Genomic DNA, 21,386 nt, shown 5'->3' on the forward strand with positions numbered 1-21,386 from the left:
TGCATCTAAAATGGCTTTGCTTTGTGAGAGTACTCCAAAGTGCCTTGGTCTTACAGAATATGTTTTCCTACATTCAGCCATTCAAGCATTCATAGGCCACTGCTGCTAGGATCCAAAGGAGCTCAGCTACGGCTTGAGCTGGTGGTAAACCTTGGCACCCATATACACTGGTTTTACAGGTATGCAGAATGTAAGAGTTCTGTGGTCACACAGGCTTCTACCTGTTTTTTAAGAGAAGCCCTGGTAATGTGTGTCAGGGTCAGGAGCCCTGCAGACAGCCTCTGAGACGGTGATTGATAAATCTATGAGGTTAAAGCATAAGTTGTAATATGGAGATCGCAGGATCTTGGAAAAGCTAGGAACAGGGGACATCCCCTGAGGAAAGCATCAGAGGTCAAGTTGAGCTGGCCCAAGACAGCTGCCATGATAGCCTTTCAATAGTAAGGTCCTTCCAAGTACAGTGGAGCTGACATCATGAACCCAGGAGCCATGGATGCTGGACACTGAACTCCAGCATTAATTGATTACCCCATTGGATTTTTTGTGTTGCTTTTCATCCTCATTGTCCTTGCAATTCTCCTTGTCTTCCATTTTGGAATGGGGTGCTTTTTCTGGCCATTGTATGTTGGAAGTATGTAACTTTCTTTCTGACTTTACAGAAGCTCATGGCTGGGAGGCTGCCTTGACTCTGGACTTAGACTTTTGGGAAATGTTGGAACTATTAAGACTTTGGAGACTCTTAGAGTTGGACTCAGTGCTTTTGACATTCTGAGATAGCCATAGCCTTTAGGAGTCAGGATTGGAAACTTATGCTTTGAATATGAAATGTGCCCCATATGCTCTGGAGGTTTTCCTGTGCCTTTCCTGTTCCTCTATTAGCTTCCTGTCTGCAATTATATGAACTGCTCTGGTCTTCCATTCCTCCCCACCATTAAGTGGGAATAGACACTTGTGAGTGAAAATACATTTTTGATTCTTTAAGTGGATTTTCTCAGATATTTGATCACAGCAATGGAATAGCCCAAACTAATACAATGATGAGGCAATAATTGATACCTAATTAATAGATACTATAGTATGGAACTATGAGTCTGAAGCCTCGAAACCAGAGAAGCTGATGATTTGATCTCAATATACTGATATTCAGGGTATTGCTAGTGTAAGTTACAGGGTCTCAAAGTCAATAAATTTGAGTTTGAATGTCCAAGGTCAAGAAGAGGAAAATGTTTCCGGAAGGTAAAAGGCAAATATCTCCACTCCTTTGTTCTGTCTCAGACCCCAGCTGATTAGCTGGCACCTGCCCACATTGATGTTTCCCACTCAGTCTACTGACAGATAGGCTAACCTCATCTGGAAACACTTTCCTAGACATAACTAGAATTATTGCTATGTCAGCTTGCTAAGTATTATTCAATTTATCAAGATGACACCTAGAATTGGCCATCACAAATCTGCCCATTGCACCTTGACGTTCATATGCATCTCCTTAAAGATCATAAGACAGTGGTTTCATTCAATGCATAACCATTCTTCATGCAACCAGAAGAGGTGATGGAGCCTTAGGTGATATTTATTCTTCTCTTGACATCCATAGCTGAAGTCCTATGATGTAAAATTAACCATGCTTAAATATTGATAGAGAACCAATATATTCTGTTACATGACAAAGCAATAATAGAGGAATGAAAACAAAGAGATTTGTTTAATATATGTGCACAAAAGAATGTACTCCTTACAGAGCAGGAAGGAAATGCTCTTACCAATTACAGGCCTTGTTTCTGTAACTGATTGTGGTCCTAATGTGTTTATAACTACCTTCTCTGATGATATATTCTGTATTGCTTTTGCCTATAGCTTCTTAAAACATTTCTATCTGTCTGAATGATTCAAATTTTAGTTCCTGAAGGGCCATTCATACTCCTGGTTGATTGAATTTTACGTGTGTGTGTACCAGTACTGAATCTTGAGCCCAGTGCCTAGCGCTATTGTTCTTTTTGCTTAATGCTAGCAATCTACCACATCAACCACACCTCCATTTCCAGCTTTTCTCTGGTGGGTAGGTAGAGATAAGAATCTCAAGATTTATCTGCTACAGTGAGTTTTGAATCATGATCCTCAGAGCTCAGCCTCCATAGATAGCTAGGCTTATAATGTAAGCTGCCTGTACCTGGGCTGACTGAATTGGATTATTGTAATTTTCCACGTAGTTTAACCACAGACTATGGTAATAGTAAGAGATGCCTTGAGAAATATCTTGTATTCAGATGTACTCTTCCTAAGTTCCATTGTGAAGGAGTAGTTCAGTGTCCCTTGGGAATATAGACTTCCTAGATAACAATTAAATCCCCTTCTAGGTCTTGTTGACTCAGAGTTAAGTTACTCAACATGGATAGGTAGTTAGCTAGCTAGTTGTTTTATCTTTCGCTTCAATGAAATCATCATTATGTTTGTGGGTGATAACTTTCCTACCTCTGTAATGAAGAACTCCAAGTTAACAAAGTATAAATCATAGGAAAGGAAAAAAAAGCAAATTTAGCTAGTGGGAGATTAAGGAGAATGGTGATCAGCATCACTCCAATTTCTACCCCTTGAGTCTGGGAACTTAAGAAGCTTGGCTATGCTCCACCCTTGAAAAGTACTACTACCTAGACAGTACTGTAACCATGTCTTCAGACCATTCCATTGTTTTGTTGAGACAATATCTCAGGATGATAGGGACTTTGTAAGTCTGGTGAACTTCTTGATTATGAGATCACTGCCACATTTTTTTGCCGTGTATGTGTGTGTGTGGAGGGGATGTGAAATGAGTTCCTTGATTAGAAGCAATGCCATGTGGTAGCCTGTCACGATGGGGTAAGTTTTTAAGAAAGTCTATGGATGGTAGTTATATCAGAAGCATTTCTGCATTCAAGAAAAGTAAATTCATGTCCAGGTGTGGCCTTTCCGTGGTAGAAGGGGACCAATGGAATCATTTTTTTGCCAGGTAGTTGACTACTCATTTTGGAGAATTTGGTTCTATTTCAGGGGCTCAGTGTTGGTCTCTGCTGCTGGCAGGTTCAGCCCCTAGAGATGGCCTTAGACTGGCCTTGCTGAGTAGTATTCTATGTTGCTGAGTCCCTGCTCTGACTAACCTCCATCCATGTCACAATTGCAACTTTGATCATAAGCCCACTGGGCTGTGACAGAATGACTGGGAAAAATGCTGACTACTATCTCCAAGAGGATAAATATGCCTTCTTTATCAATAAGAGCTTCCTTTTCTGAGATCATTTCTATAGTCCACCTAGAGATCTAAGGTCTGTAGAGGCTGAATATTGTTTGCTCCAAATTCTAAGTACTAGAAATATATTAAGTTTTATATTTATTTGTATTTTTGGAATGTTTACAAGCATCTCTTCAAAAGGGGGCCCAAATTTAAACATGAAATTCACTTGTTTCATGTAATCCTTATGTAAATAGACCCAAAAATGTATACAATAATTTTAATAGTGTACATGAAACAAAGTTTCATACAGTATAGTAGCAGCATATTGGCATTCACAATTTTAGACTTTTCAAGGATTTCAGATTTTAAATATTTGGAGAAGGGATGCCCACATTCTATTCCAAGGAGCTCACAATACACAGAGCTCATAATTGACTGGGAAGTCCTCTGATCTACGTTTTGACAGGATCTGACATATAATGATGACTATGTTTCTCAAAAAGATAATTCCTGCATTACACAAGGTCATGAGTATATCTAATTTTTACTGAATTTTAAAGAACTATTCCATTAGTGATTTAATGAATACTATTTTTTAACTCAATTTTCCAATCTACATGCCTTAGGATATTATTGGATAGTTTAATGATCATATTTTAAAATTCAATTAATTGTTAGTTTTCCTGTATATAAGCCCTCTATATATTCTATGAAATAACATTACAGTTCTTGGTGTTTGGGTTTGCATTTTGTTAGTACAGGCCTTATGATGAAAATACCTTACCTAGATGACTGAAGTCCTCTTCAGTTATTTTTGTTGTTGTTGTTGTTGTTGTTGGTGGTGGTGGTTTGTTTCCTTAATGTCCATTGAGTAGAAGATGTTTTTCTAATTACAGGAAGAAAACTTAAACATGTGTTCCCAGGCCTCTCTATATTCTCAGAGAGGGTTTGTCTTTACTGACTGACTACATTATTACCAATTTTAAGCTAATACCCACTGGCTTAATATTCTTAAAGTAGGCTTTGGGACTAGGTTTACATCTCTTTGTGTGCATTATTTACTGTGTGGCTACATTTAAAGCAATATGAGTACCCTGAAATTAATTACTCCAGAAGCATGCAAAGTGATAGAATTCATACTCAATGATATAGATATATCCATCACATTAATAATCATAGTTACATTACTTAAATGTTCACGGTGAATAAAATACAGCGACAGGCTAACAGAATCCCATCCTTTAAGACTAGAAAAATGACAGATAAATAGTAAGAATAAATGAATAAGTGCTCAAATGTATATACCCTAAACCCTTTTTTTTCAGTATCAATCTTTAGCAAAGGACTCCAGGCAAATGAATGTGAATATCCATTTGATTTAACTAGCTTCTTAAGATGTGAAATTAAGCTTTTATAGGCTTTGGAGAGAATATCTGGCAAAGGGATAAGACAGTAGCTTTTAATGGGGGTAATCCTCCAAGAAATTACTCCTTAGCAGTTAGTAATAGAGAAAAGCAAGATAAACTTGAAGTAAGCCTGATAAATCCTATTTTACTCATTGTCTTCATTTAATAGATACATGGTATCTGGATAAAGCCATGCTCCATAGTCAGCCAGAGAACCTTTATTCTTTATTTAGGTTTTTCCACTTCCTGTCTCACCTAACTAATGATTATTTTCCTACATAGCAGTTGTCAATAGAGTCTCTGAATGGAACTACTGGTAGATTACTAGTTTATGAACTAATCGATTAGGGAATTCTCCTTTTCTATCCATGGTAAACATCATACTTGCCTGGGCATCAAAATCATCTGTGTAACTTCTTAGACACCCTGCCTGTATATCTCATAATATATTTTGATTTTATACATTTGGAAAAGACATGGGTATTGCTTTTTTTGGGGGGGGGGTGGAGAGGTTGGTCTTAGGCCTTGAACTGTGGGCCTGGCTGCTGTCCCAAAACTTGTATGCTCAAGGCTAGTGCTTTACCACTTGAGCCATAGCTCCTCTTCTGGCTTTTTATTTTATTTTTATTTTTGGTAATTTAGTGGAGGTGAGAGTTTCATAGATTCTCCTGCTCAGGCTGGCTTCAAACTGCAATCCTCAGGTCTCAACCTCCAGCTAGTATTAAAGGTATGAACCACAAAATATTCAATCAAAAAGAAAAAATGATATAAACTGCGCTGTTAAATGGCAACTCCTTTGTTCAACTACTTAGAGGATAGTAAAAAGACAGGGAATCATAGAGACAATAGAAGCAAAAGTAAAAAAAAAGTCTTAACCATAAAATCTATACATGCAAAAACATCTTTGGAGATCTTCTAGAATAGTTTTCATTTGCAAAGGCAAATAGGACTATAGCTATACCTCCATTTTAATATGTTAAAAAGATACATGCACAGGACATGTCACAAAAATAAGAATAGGGGATCAGGGAGGATGAGTGCAAAAGATAGAGTATCAGAATGTCTTAATTTATATTGTATCCTCAAGGGCATTAACAACATTATTTTGAAATTCTCTTTGTGTAAGTTTTTTTTTGGGGGGGTTTGTTTTTGGGCTAGTACTAGAGCTTGAACTTAGGGTGTCACTCTCTTGTTTGGCTTTTTTACTCACAGCTGACATCCTACTATTTGAGCCACACTTCCACTTCCAGCTTTTTGCTGGAGTAACAAAACAAAACTGGGAGACAATGGGGGAGAGGGTGGCTCTGTTCAAAAGGAAATGGCCTCATTACCTGACTTTTGTAATTGTAACCCCTCTGTACATCACATGCATGATAAAATTTTTTGAAATCTAAGAAAGAAACAAAAACAGAGTCTTTTGATTTGTCTGGCTGAGCTGACCTGCTAAGGACAAATATCAGATTCCAGCCTTCTGAGTAGTTAGGATTATAGGTATGAGCCACTGCCACCTGTTTCTTATGAGGAGCATTTTTAGTCTCTTGATTTGTTTGTTGCTCCATCTTTTTCAAGGTGGAAGTGAGAATCTTGTTTGAAGGATGAGCATTCCACTTCTGCCCAGGGCCTGGGTACAAGGGTCTCATCTTTTAAGAGTTAAGTAATCAATGGGGTGTGTATGTGGAGGGGGGGGAAGAGGTTATTATCCAGCTCACCTGGTGATAAAACAAAGAGTATAACTGGTCTTTCAGATGACTTTCCAGTAGTCTTCATGTTCTGGCTTTATATCTTCCCCTGAGCCTCCAGATGTGGACAGATCCACGCTGCACATCTGATTGCTTCTTGGGCTCTCCATCATCAGCCTTGAATTTGGCCTTCCTGTTTTCCTATCTGCCACCATTAGTCAGTTATCTTCTGCTTTCTGGCTTCCATCATTTGTTGTTTGTCCTTACCCTTCCATTCTCTTTATCCTTGTAACTTGGTGCCTCCAAACAAAACATAACGAAGCAAATCAAAAGAGCTTCAATATGGTATCATTTCAAGGAGAGAAGATAAATTAATGTATTCAGTCTGCTTTTTTTTTAACCTACATCTAAGGGTCCTCTTTATTATAGGAAATTGGGGGTAAGAACATAATTCACAGCAACTCCAGATAACAGGAATTATTATTATATGACTTTCACAACTAGTAAATTGAATTTCAGAAATGTTAAATGGCCAAAAAAAGCAGTAAGTAGTGGGCATACAGCTAGTAAGTGGGATAAGATTACTATCAAAGATAATTTCATTCTTTTCCTGAATTTGTCAGAGCTAATGCTGGTGACAAACCTAAGATTATGGACTCCCAATCAGTCAATACCAGAAAAAAGAAACTTGAATATGGGGTGCTATGTTCTATGGGGAGCTGACTTCACCAACTCTATTTGCAGTATGGACTGGGTTGTATTCTGGTATAAATTTATTTTTTTAGCATCTTATGTAAGTTACATTTTGATCATCTATTTTGGTATTTTACTAATTTTGAAATTCAAGCCACCTGGCTTCAAAGGAAGGTACTGGGATACAAAACAATATGGATCTAAATGTGTGACTTTCATGGGCAAAAGCAGATTTTTTTTTAGCAGCATGGCTTTTTTTAAAATTAAGTATTTAACAGCTGTTTTGCAAAATAAGTGAAATACTTCCGCATTGTTGAAGAAGGTACTCAGGTAATTAACTTCAAAGTAAAACTCTTGAAAGCATTTGACTGAATATAGCATCAGTAGATTATTTAATTAACTAATTTTATTACTGACCAGTTTTACATCTCTTCTCACTAAAAGTATTATTTTTCATAGATAGTAAATATGAATTAACAAAGCCAATATTTTTTATGTGGCTTGTGAACTGAACCCATGGCTTTTTGTATATATCCACTATGTAAAAGAAGAGGAGGCTACAATGCTTGATAAGAAATGTACTCACTATCTTGCCCATGTAATTGTAACCCCTGTGTACAGTATTTTCACAATAAAAAATAAATAAATAAATTCATTAATTAACAAACAAACAAGAATATTTACCTGAATATGTGTGTGTGAGAGTGTGTGTGTGTGTGTGTGTGTGTGTGTGATTTTAACTCAGGGCTTTGAGCTTTTGCTCAGCTTTCCAGCTGATGGTTGGTGCTCTACCACTTGAGCCACATCTATACTTCCAGCTCTTTGCTTGTTAATTGCAGATAAGAGTCTCAAATCTTTTCTGCCCAGGCTGGCATTGAACTGCATTTCTCTAATCCCATCCTCCTGAGTAACTAGGATTACAGGCATGAGCCACTAGTGTCTAGCTTGTACCTTATCTTTTCTAGAAGTGATGATACAAATGAGGAGAGATGAGAGATAAACTTCCCAGAGGTGACACTTTGAATGGGATAAAGCCATTGATTCCACTGAATGTAAACTATAAGAAGATATGAGATAATTAAAAAAAAAATCCATATCTCTACCAAGAAGGCTTTTGCTAGTATGTAAATGTGTCACTAGCAGGCAGTGTGCCAAAGCTCCGTGTTGCAGACTGACTGAATCCTTGCATTGGATTTAGGCTCATGTGTTGAAGCCCTCACCCCCAATGCAATGGTTGGAGACAAAAGCCTTTGGAAGTTAAGTAGAGTTAGATTATGTTAAAAACAAAACAAAACAATAAACGTGGTGCCCTATGGTAGGATTGTAACAAAAGAAGAGAGAGAGATCACAAAAAGAAGACAGAGACATCACAAAAGGAAGAGAGATCACAACAGGAAGAGAGAGAGAGATCACTGTCTTTTATCCCTATGCATGTAGTAAGAAGATGGTATTCTGTACATGAGAAACAGAAGCCTCAAGAAAACTTGACTATGCCTGCACCTTGACCTAAGAACATTGGGAAACTCTCCATCCTGTAATTATTGGAAACACACAAGACCCTCCAGTGTCAGAAATCAATAGACACACAAAAGATACAGGAGATTTCATCAAGGCTTCTGTACAGAAAAGTGGTCTGCCACTCCCCCCCCCAGAGCTAGGCAGGTATACCAGGCAGGGTTGTCTGCTGGATTTTTATCCTAACCCAAGGGGGTGACACTGACCCTTCTCCTTGTTGCTAAGGAGTCAGGCTCACATTTTTTGTTTTAAACAATTGGTTACCATGGGGACGAGGTGACACCAGAAAGTTAGCAAGCATTCCATCAGTGAAAGATTTCTACTGGGGAGAGGCTGTTCTTTTGGAGGGAAAGGTACACATTCTGCTAGTCAAAGCTGGCTGGGAATGGGGCTAAGAACCATTCCAGTAGGAGGAGAAGTTCCACTCAAGGGGCATCTATAACTCCATGGTAATGATTTATTCCCTTAATGAGCTAGGTGCACACAACACAGATGATAGTTACAGTTGATTCAAGAAGCAAATAATTCCAGGCAATATTAGTACCAGGAAATATCAGTAACAGAATCATGACAGGTTAAAAGATGAAGATATTTTAGAAAAAAATTGCCTTTCCCCACATAATCCTACTGGTCTATGAAACTTTACAGTAGTCCATCCACATTGTATTACTGTTACTCCTCTACATTGTACTTCAACTTCCTATAATCATTTAGACCTCAGAACTTGTGATGCTTATTCTTAATTGTCAAATTGAGCTGAGGATGCCCACAAGATTAAAGTACATGTTTGGGGGCTGGGAAATTGACTCAGTGGTAGAGTGCTTGCCTCACATGTATGAGGCCCAGGGTTCGATTACTTGGCACCACATAAGTAGAAAAAAAGCTGGAAGTGGTACTGTGGCTCAAGTGGTAAAGTGCTAGCCTTGAGCTGAAGAGCTGAGGGACAGCGCCCAGTCCCAGAGTTCAGGCCCCACGACTGACAAAATATAACTAAATAAAGTACATGTTTGGGTATGTCTGTGAGAAAAACTGTCTTTTCTATCAAAATGTATTGCTTAAAAGCTCCTGCTTTGGCCTGGTGGCTTGGCTCTTGTTAAGGCAAAGAAAGAGAAACTGGTTTGGGATAAAAAAGGATTTTTTAAATGTGAGATTTTTGGTCTTAAACTGGTTTCTGTTCAAGATGTTCAAGAAAGAGTAGAGGGTATGGGGATGTTTTGAAATTACTTATATACTGTTAATCTTATTTCAAACTAACCTTATGTAAATATATTTTATTCTATTCAAACTGGCCAACTGAAACTGTGAGCTAAACTCTCTCCTCCCTTGAATTGTTTATTATGGTCACAGATACAGAAAGCTGAATAAAGGGACCTTATTGGTTCCTCTTTTTTTTGGCAAAAAAGAAATCCAATTTAATTTATTCTTATACTTTTTTTTATTACAGTTTTGTTCTTTTCGTTGCTCTCTTTTGCTCTTTCAGATTTTGGTGAAGGCTCTTGTTAGGAGCCAACATGGGAGAATCTTGATGTCATCACTCATCACTTTTCAGTTGTATTTTGGGGGTCCCAAATATGGGAGCATTGGAGACAATGGGTTTGAAGTAGTTGTTCCTGGAAAGGTATTGATGGAGGAGGGTTTCCTTATTGCTTCTGTGTTTTCATTCTGCCTTCCTCACTCCACTGTCTTGATTGTTATTCCAACAAGACTGAGGTGATTCTGCTCTGCTTTCCAATTTCTCCTAGTCACAGCAGGAAGACTTCCCTTTCATGTATCTATTTGCTCCTATTATGTGGAAATTATGCTGAAAGTGGCTATACACCTGTTTATTCATTCTGGAAGTGGTATTTCTGACTGTCAGTGGTTATTTTTGATGCTAATACTGATTTTTGCCTTGTTTTGTTTGGGTTCGGGACATGTTTGCAGGCCGGCAGGATGTCCTAAATAACAATAATGAATTCTTTACCAGTTCCTGTTGCTCCCTCTCCACAATTCTTCTGAAGTCAAGTGGAAAACCAAAACACCTTATTTTTTTCTGATTTTACATTTAGTATATATAAAATATTCAGTGAATATATTTAGAAAATGGTGCCTGTTGTATTTTAATAACATAGTGCCAGCATGATTTTTTTTCTTAGGAGCTACTTTTCTGCCATTTTTTGTCCTTTGATTTTTTTAGGGTAGGTAATTTCATCTCATAGTTTGGAACTAATATATAAAAACAAAGTAATACAAAATAAACTTATACTTCCATCTTTTACTCTGCCGTATTCCATAGCTTTATTGTTATTATTATTATTGTTATTGTTATTATTACTAGTACTACTATGGGAAGTACTGGGGGTTGAACTCAGGTGTTCTTTCTTGCAACTGTTCAACTACTTGAGTCATGCCCTCCAAACTGATTTTTATATCTGTCCAGTGTTTGTTTAGGTACATATGAAATGGTTGTATCTACCTCTTCCCCTATTTCATATGTAATGTTCAGTGATATGAGGTGATGTATCCAGAAGTTATAGCCTTAGGAAGATGCTTAGGTCTTGACTAGGAAATCCTCAATAGGATTTGGCCTTTACAGCTGAGAACTGAAGGAGACTTCTTGAAGACACATTGAGAAGTACCATCGATGAACTAGAAATGGAACCTTCATCAGACACTGTATTTACTGGTTTCTTGATTTTGGATGTCTCCACCTCCAGATCTATAAAAAAATAAATGTCTGTTGCTTAAAAGCCACCCAGTTTGTGGTGGGCTATAGCAATCGAAATGGCCTAACACAATGTGTAAGCAGCTATAAATATTTATTGTTCCTCTGCTTTTAAAACACAACATACCACCTTCATGTTCTCATGTTATATCTCAGAGTTCCTGTGCATTCAAACTCTAAAGATCTATGTTCTTTCTGTACTTGGAAAGAATTTCATTTGATTTAGGCAGTATGGTTTATTTAACCAATGTCTTAATGATAGACACCATGTTTCCTAGTATCTTATTTAAAGTGAAATATTATAATAAATAATCTTTTTCACAAATCATTTCACATATATATTTCTGTGGGATCAATTCCTAGAAAGCAAATAGATTTGTGACCTTGTCTAATTTTGGTAAATCATCATCCACAGAAATTTTCAGTTTGTATTCTTATCTGCAATGTGTAAGAGTGATATTATCAATGTACCTATGAAGTACTTTACTGAGCTTTTAAATTTTTGTTATTCTGCTAGGTAAATATAGTCTCAGCAAAGTTTTAAATTTCCATTTCTCTTATTATAAAAAGGGTTTAACATTTTTCTATGTGATTAACAGCCATAATTATTTCTGTTTATATAAAATTTATGCTCATAGCTTTTGCTTCTTTTCCTGCTGCCTTGCTAAGATCTTCTTTTTATCAATTTCTAGAAACTCTCAAGATGCCAGGATTAGTCTTTGTCTTTGATATAAGATCCAAGTTGAATTTTTTTGGTGTGATTTGAGATTTGTCTTGGCTTACAGTGTTTTTGTTGCACAAAGCATTTCTTTTGAAATCATTTCAATGTATTTTGACTACTTATCTTTCTATAGATTTAGGATTTTTTTTTTATTGTGAAAATACTGTACAGAGGGGTTACAATTACATGGGCAAGATAATGAGTACATTTCTTATCAAGCATTGTAGCCTCCTCCTTTGTTTCCCCTTCCCATCCTTTCCCATCCTCCCCCTACCCCCCCCATCCTCCCTCCCCGCGGCCCCTCCCGCGACCCCCTCCCCCCCCCCCCCCCCCGCGGCGCCGCCCCCCCCCACCAAAGTTGTGAAGTTCGTTTTTGATATAACGACTTGACTTGTACATCTTATTGTTGCAATGGGTCCACCTGTAGGATTTTGAAATACACTAGAAAGATTTCCTCTCTTCCCAGTACATAAACGTTATCTCCTAGGAATTTATGTTCATGTTTTAATGTATACATTTTTGCTTGATTCAGTATTCCCTGAACAAATATGTTTTGATTATTTTCTGCATTCTATGAATTGCTTACTTGGCATGTATCAGTGATCAAGACAGACTAATACACTTACAGTGATGAGCTTGTAGTCCAGGAGAGGCAGATTGACAGATAATTGGGGTAAGTTGGTAAAAATAAGTTAAACTAGTAAATTACATAGTAGATTTAGGAAATGACAAACATTGTGAGAATAAAGATAAAGTAATTGAAGGGATCTGGAAAACCAAGTAAACAGTACCAGTTTAAAGAGCTCATTAGGAAGGTAATATGTAAGCAAAGCCAGGAAGTAAGGAATCTTAATGCAAATCCAAGAAGGGAGAAAATTTTAGGTAGGTAGAAAGCTTAAATCAAGAGAAGTGGAAGGAAGAGCAAGAAACCAGGGGATTTGGAATATTAATGAAAAGGGCCTCTGAGCATGGTGGTGCATACCTGCAATCCTAGAATTAAGGAAACTAAAGCAGGATTCCCATGGGTTTTGAGGCTAGCCTGGACTGCATAATAAGACCTTGTCTAAAAATAAACATAGACAAGCTACTAAGGAGGCTGAGATCTGAGGATTACAGTTCAAAACACTCCCAGGAAGGAAAATTCTTGAGATTCTTATCTCCAGTAAACTACCAGAAAACCAGAAGTGGTGGTATGGCTCAAGTGATCGAATAGTAGCCTCGAGCTGAAGAGCTGAGGGACAGTGCCTGGGCCCAGAGTTCAAGCCCTACAACTAACAAAGAAAATTGTAGAAATGATTAGATAGAATTGAAGGAGATGAATACAAACAAGTAACAAGTATCAAAGCCCATAAAGCTTCCTAGACTTTTGTGTTTTTGTTTCCACTTTTGAATTTGAATAAAATGATCATTTTTTTGTTTTGATTTGAGAAGTGACAAATAAAATTGACAAATGGGACATTTTCTTGGAATATTACACTCGTTCCCATGTTGGGAGTAGGTTATAGGAGAGTAAGAGTGAATAAGAATCGACCTGTGAGAATGCAATTGCAAAATTCTAACAAGATGTAATTATATTAATCATATTTAGATGCAATGACTATATACCTGAGAAAACAACCCAAGTGGGGAAAGAATTCTTTGGCTCACAGCTTCAGAGCTCATAGTCACTTAGCTCTGTTGTTTTAAGGCCTGGGTAGAATGTCATGGTGGGATGTTCCTGGTGGAACACAGTGGATCACCTCATGGTAGACAGGAACCACTTAGAGGCAGACGAGAAGAGGACAGGGACAGAATATACCCTTCAAAAGCACATTACAACTTCTCCCAACTTGACCCTATTTCCCACTTGTCCATTCAGTAATGAACTCATCAATGGATTAGTCCATTGATGAAGTTAGTGCCCTCATGATTCACCTCTTAATGGCCCCATTGGGGGGTCTAAGCTTTCAACACATTAGCCTGTTTGGGGAGAATTCTTCATAGTCAAACCGTAACAGTGACAAAAATGGGGAAAAAAGGTGGAAGCAAGTGTGAGAGTTAGATGAGGTCACATTGATATAATCTATGGACTGTATATTGAGATTTTTTTCTTTTCTTTTTTTTTGGGGGGGGGGTCCGGTCGTGGGGCTTGAACTCTGGGCCTGGGCGCTGTCCCTCAGTTCTTCAGCTAGTGCTCTACTACTTGAGCCACAATGCCACTCCGGCTTTTTTCTTTTTGCTTATGTGGTCCTGAGGAATCGAACCCAGGGCCTCATGCATGCAAGGCAAACGCTCTACCACTGAGTCACCTTCCCAGCCCTATTGAGACTTTCTTGATGGCTTAGATGGAGGAAAAGCAGGAAAGAAGACACACGATGACTCAAAGGCTTCCTGAGCAACTAATGGGAAAGTTTGGAGGGAAAAGGGGGAGGAGTGAGAATCAAAAGTTCAATATGGACTTCTATTCTTTTGATTTTGTTTTTCTTTTCTAGTTTCCTTCCCCCCTCCCACCTTCCCTCATTACTTTATTCCCTTCTCTCTTTCTTTTGAAAATGTAGTTTGTGTAGCCCAAGTTGGCTACAATTCAGGATGCCCCTGCCTTTGCCTCATGAGTGCTGAGAGATTACGTGCCTGTGTTGCAGGCCAGGTTTTGTTTTAGATTTTTGACCTGTCGCTGAATAGTGGTGTTGAGTAGGCTCCATGAATTTGGATGAGATTGTCAATGGAGTGAATAGGGAGAGAAGAAGATGGAGCACTTCATTTTCCAGACTCTGAGGAAAAGACAAGGAAGGAGAGAAAAAGCTGACAAAGAGTGTTGAAGAAAGTTTGAGAGAAACAAGGGGATGCTTTATCCTTAGAGCTGTGTAGAGTATGGAAATGTGGCTGATAGACATAAACATCAAGGAGGTGAAGAACAAAGGCACAATCTTAGGACTTCACAATACAGACTTACTTTGTAGCCTTATTAATAGCAATTTTTGTAAAGTGATGTGGATGAAGAGCTGAATTAAGTGGTCATGAAAATGTTAGAATAGACAGATGAAGGATAGTTTTGCTACCTCTTTTGTTGTGTATGGGTGAAGATATGAGATGGGATCTGGTGGGGGAAGTGAACTTAAGAGAACATTTTTCTTACTTTGTTATTGCTTTAAGTTTGAAAATAGTCTGCATGTAGCTGGAAGTACTTCAGAAGAGAGTGAGAATTTGATGATGGAGGAGAGAGTAGGGAAAAGTCCTAAAGGATGCCCTTAGTTAGGTGCGAGGCATGAAATGTGGTGCACGAGGAGATTGGCTTTCGATAGTGAAGATGGATGGCTAGTGTATGTGGATGAGAAGGGAAGCAGACTGTGGGTACAGATGGGCATAGGTGTGTATGCATGACAACGCCAGGATCTTCTGAGTGCTTGGTTATTGCACTGAGATAATGTCTTACCCTTTGCATGCTGCTACTATGAATCACTATAGATTTTGTGGCTTATAAACAGCACAGATTTATTTCTCACAGTTCTTAGGAGCGCCAAGGTCAAGGACCTGACAGATTCTATATCTGAGGAGGGTCTGCTTTCTAGTTCATAGATCACAGCTCATAGAACAGAAGGGGTGAAGGAATTTCTGAGTCTTCTTTATTTATGAAGAATTTACCTTCATGCACTAATAATCTTGCAAAATCTAACTTCTACTACCATTATGCTGGAGGTTGAATTTAATGAATGACTACTGTCTACAGCAGGTAAAGACAGAGATCTCAGTCTTTCTATTTAGCCCGGTGTGTGAAAGATGGGATGTTTTAGGACCATGAAGTATGCTTGTCGCACTGTGGGTCCTCTTGAGGCTCATTATCATTCTTTAAAATGAGACCACATGGCATATTTTACTTAGTTAGGTTCAGCTGTGAGTGTCACAGTACAGATTGATGAGAGGTGGATTTAACCAGATTGGGTTTTTCCAATTCAATTCAACGCATGAAAGGAGGTGTAAAGGGACAAAGTCATTTAGGCTGGATAAGAAGATGTCTGAAAATAACAAAAGGCAGGGAAAAAGTTGTAAGAGCCATAATAGTACATCTGAGGAACTGAGATGAAACTTTTAGTAGGATCATGCTGGAAAAGGAAATGGCCAGAAAGTAGGTAAATTGAGGTCATTCAGACACCATGGTGTGATTTTGAGAATCAGAGAGGTAAGGTGAGTGATATAATATGGCATATATATGTGTAGCTATGCATATATATATGTACATGTGTATTTAAAAATAAACATTTAATATCAAGATCCTGATAAACCATGAAGGTGGGGAAAGAAACAACAGACTAGGATGAATCATCTGCATGTGTTATGAACCAAATTTTAAATTCATGTTGAGCCCAACATCTAGCTTTTTAGTCTATGACTGTAAGAGGGATCCAAGACGTTGGATTAAATTGAGGAAATTACTATGGGTCCTATGACAATCATACAAGTGTCCCTATAAAAAAGAGGAATTTAAGTCCTACAATAAGAGGTATACTGGGCATGGATATACACAAAGAAAAATCCATGGACAGAGGCCACAAAGGCATGACTATCTGCAGGCCAATGAGAAAAGACTTTATGGAAACCAACATTACAGGTACCTTAAGTTGTATATGTCATCTCTAGAAATGTGGGTAAATAAATTTCTGTTGGTCAAGCCACTGAGTATCTGGTATTTCATCATGGCATCCCCAGTGTATACTGAATTACTACAGAATGTATATTGAATTACTACAGAAGGAAGGAGGGATAAGTACCAGAGAGAGTAAAAATGAATGGGGACCTGGAACTCAAGATTTTCTTGCTGCAGACTCCCAAGTGCTGGGATTATAGGTACTTGGTTCCAAGGCAGACTTCTGACCTACAAAATGACAGGGTAATAAAGTTATGTTATTTTAGCCACCAAACATGGGACAACTTGTTACTGCTGCTGTAAAGTTACAATGTACTTGCAAAAAATTTAAACTTGTTGAAAGATTAGGGACAATGAACCAGAACACATGACATATAGTAAAACTAGGGAGTGTTAGATTATACAATCTGATGATGATAGGTTCTTTAGAGTTGAGTGCTTTTTTGGGGGAGGGGGTGTTGAAAGCTGCAATGTGGACTGAGAGGATATCTTCATCATCTGAAGGTCATACCAAGTATTACTATGTGGTAAAACACCACCACCTCAGAGCTGCTGGAAAAGCAGAACCCAGCAGGAGAGCCTGATTTTAATTGAGGAAGTAGCTGGAGGGAGAATATTGTTGCCTGTGGACTTACGGATTTCAGAAGATCAGAGTGGATGACTTTCTTCAGAAACTACCTGGCTAGGGGGAAAGGGACACAAAAGAAGCTGTAAGGGAAATTTATTGTGAATAGAGTGGAGATGTTCTGAGAATGTGGCAGTATTCATAAATACGGGTTAGTGAAATAAAGTGTAATTCATAAATAATAAATAATAAAATAAACTGATATAAATAATAAATAAGAGTGTATTGAGATAAATTTGGATTGTTTTTCAAGCAGAGAGCCCCTTCAGACCTTATAGCCTAATTTAAAGAGTGTGTGTTTGTGTGTGTGTGTGTGTGTGTGTGTGTGAATGAGAGACAGAAAGAGAGAGACAGAAGCTGAGAGAGAAGAGAGAGAGAGAGAGAGAGACAGAGGGACAGAGAGAGAGGGAGGAAGAGAGAGAGGGAGAGGGAGAGGGAGAAGGAGAGGGAGAGAGAGAGAGAGGAGAATGTGAGGTTACTATGAGTGCCTGCTTAAAGATATGAGTCCTAGTGGGTATTGCTGTAAACTCTTGACTTTAAGGGAGGGTCACAATCTTATTCATGATGAGCAATGTCTTGACTGTATGGCCTTAGGGACAAGCAGGGAAATAGAATGTTATAATAAGTGTGTTGACTCACTCAGTTCTGTTATACAAAAATTTGTCTTGCTTGTGTAAAAGTATTGATCAGCTTTAGTTTGTTTTGACAGTTGGCTTCAAACCCATCTCCTGTGTAATACATACAAAATTTCCATGTGCCCTATATTTTGTGCATATGTTTTAGTGTTTTTAAGTTCTCTTGATAAATGAAATAAATGTTCATTATTTTATTCATGAAAGTTGACATCTTGTCCAGAGTTACAGCCATAGTGGAAAGGTGTCATCATGATTCCCATATTTCCTCTGGGTGTCTGAGACTTAGAAACAATGAATATGAGCAGTGGAAGCAGTAGCAGGAGGCTACTTGGGTGAATGAACTTTAGACTTTATGGACAACTGAGCCAGGAAAGTGACATAAACCAAACAGATGACTTGAACCACCAGGACCTGAGGAAGCACCTGGAATCTGAATAGCTGCGGCCCCAGGAGGCAACACCTTCTGATACTACTACTCCACAGCCCACACAGGAGGCTGTGACAGGCCAGCCTTGCAGCTGCCCCACCTGAAAAGTGTTGTTCAAGAAACTCAGAACCCTCAATGTGCTCACCAGGGGAGCTTGGAAGGCAGAGTTATGGAAATTGCAGTGCAGAAAAATATGTAACAGAGCATGTTTTCCCTGTTTGCTATAAAACACACACATACAGAACTCACCTCTGTTAATAATACTTAAGGGATTGGAATGAATCAATGTTCAGCTTTATCAGTTTCCAAGGTCCGTATTCTTATTTCTACAAATAGCAGATGTTAAGCACCACTTAAAAATTGAATGTAACTTAAATGTAACTCGACTCCTTTCTACGATATTGGATAAGCACAAACTTCTTTTGTTTTTGTTGGATAAGTACCATGTGTGTTTTTCCTTATTACAAGGGACGCCCATATATGGACGTGTGTGTGTGTGTGTGTGTGTGTGTGTGTGTGTGTGTGTGTGTAAGAGGCTTGACCTCAGGCCTCACATTCTTCTTTAGGTTTTTCTGCTCAAGGCTAGTTAGTGTTTGACCACTTGAGCTACACCTCTACTTCCCACACATTATCCTTCTTTATTCACTTCATGCATTCCACTCAAAGACAATGGGTGTTTAAAGCAGCATGTAGAAATCTACACTGACATCTAATAAAGGATGAATTTCCTGCTGTGCTCCGGCTACACGTGCTGCTTCTTGAGCTTGTCTAGACTCCATGCCACACAGCCTGTTCATCAGTTTCCTTTGTTACTAGAGTACACGTAGGCCAGGGATTCATGTCACTCTCTCTGTGTTAGTTGGGCTTCTTTCAACTGATGTTTGCTTGGGCTTTTCTTACCTGTTCTAGCAAAGACCTCTTTCTATCCTCTGCAGGTATGACCGGGTATTCTGCACAGACGTGGGCTGTTGTACATCTTACTTTGTAGATATCAGTTTTTTTTTTCTTATGTTCTGCTTATTCTTTTTGCCAGTCCTTGGGTTTGAAATCATGGCCTGAGTGCTATCCCTGAGCCTCTTTTTGCTCAAGGCTAGTATTGTACCACTTGAGCCACAACCCCACTTCCAGCTTTTTGTGAGTGGTTAAATTGGGGATCAGAGTCTTACAGGGACTTTTCTGCCTGGGCTGGCTTCAGTGATCCTTAGATCTTAGCCTCTTGAATAGACAGGATTACAGGCATGATGCCTTTTCCACGACCCAGAATAGTGTCTGGGGTCTACTGTGAACTGTAAAAATATTTGATAGTAGTGTATTGAATTGTTTTAATGTGTCAACATCATGGGTCCTTTTCCTATATTTTCCTCACTTATAGGTGGAAGTTTTTTTTTTAACTTTTTGAAGCAAAGGATTCAGGTCTTGTGTCTTTGTTAAAAGAGTGTGATCTCTGCTAGGTGCCGGCAGCTTACACCTATAATCCAGCTACTCAGAAGGATGAGATCTGAGGACTGTGTTTCAAATCCAACCTGGGCAAGAAAATCCATGAGGCTCTTATTTCTAACTACCCAAAAGCAAGAAATGGAGCTGTGGCTCAACGTGGTAGACCTCTAACCTTGAACACAAAAGCTGAGGAACAGTGCCCAAGTTCTGAGTTCAAGCCCCAAGACTGGAACAAGAAAAAGGAGAAACTAAAAGAAAACCACAAAAAAGAGTGCAATTCTTATCTCAATGATTATGGTTCATGATGGTTTTGATTGTTATTCAAAATAAGTATTATAACAATGTCTTTTAAATAAATTGGCAAAATTCCCACGAATCTTTATGCTTTACCTATTCTGTAAGATATTGTGAAAATGTTTATTAAAAGAAAGAGACTATTCATCTCTATATGAAAACATGTAGAACATCTATATTCTATCATTTATTGAACTACTTAGAGTACAATTAATATGAATAATGCTTATGAAGGCACTTGAATACATTTCTGATGCCAGAATTATTGCTTAACAGTCTGACTATAATGATTAGAAAATATGCCTTAGACATTTTCAACATTTCATCTTATTTTTTAACTAAATACATTGAGTTAGTTATTGAAAACTCACTCTAAAGTACATAATTCAATGAGTTTCAAAATCCTGAAAATTTGTGTTCCTAAGTTATTTCAGTTTTTACTGTTAACGTATTTGCTTGCAATTGGTGAAAACTCATCACTAAATATTTGAACTTTAAATCATGGGGAAAGACATCCTGAGATTAGTAGGTTTTTTTAAAAAAATGATATGCAGACTACCTCTGTTGGGATCTGGTCTCCATAAGAAGCCATTTAGGCCATTTAACAAGAAGAGCAAACCCATTACAAATATGCAAGCTCTTGGAAAACAAATTTCAGTATACTAATTAAACCTATTAAGGCAATTACAGAGCACTCTAAATGATGCCAAAGTTATGTTGGGCTCTTTATGGTACTGATGAAAAAGAGTCAGGGAGTTCCTATTTTTCTGAATAGAGATAAAGAGTATGGGTGATTAATTTCAGCACCATTGAGTTAATTCACAATGAGTTAACAGCAGAACACATTTCCATGGACACAGAATAATGGTAGGAGACAAGATGGTTGTTTTAATGCTCTCTGATAATACAGCTATTTGTCAGGAAATGCTTCAGTCATCAAGGAAAAACGACAGCCACCTGTTGGCAAGAAAGTAGAAAGATAAAAAGGTTGGTGAAACAGTTCGTGGTCCTCGATGGTAGCTGAAACATTTTGAGGTTTTTTTTTTTTTTTTTTTTTTGTTCCTGACTCACATGCACAGTTGAAAAGATTCTTACCTGCTGCCTTACTATCGTTTGATGTGTGATCAAAATATTATGACTGTGTTTCTCAAGACAACTCCAGGCATTTGAGCTAGGATGAGGAATTCAAGACCTATTCTCTGAAAGACATGGATTAGTATGTAGTTATAAATATATATATCATATATATGTGTATATATGATATATATATATATATATATATATATGAAATTTGAAAATCAGGCTGAGGTCAATAAAACCTGAATGTAATTGTTGTACATTCAAGATAGGTAAGAGAATTCTTTCACGCTCAAAATAATTCAACTAATGCTAATAAGTACTCCAGCCAAAAAATATCCCTAACT

This window comes from Dipodomys spectabilis, unplaced genomic scaffold, assembly GCF_019054845.1.
Source record: "Dipodomys spectabilis isolate Male_0828 unplaced genomic scaffold, ASM1905484v1 ptg000002l, whole genome shotgun sequence".
NCBI classification, from domain to species: Eukaryota; Metazoa; Chordata; class Mammalia; order Rodentia; family Heteromyidae; genus Dipodomys; species Dipodomys spectabilis.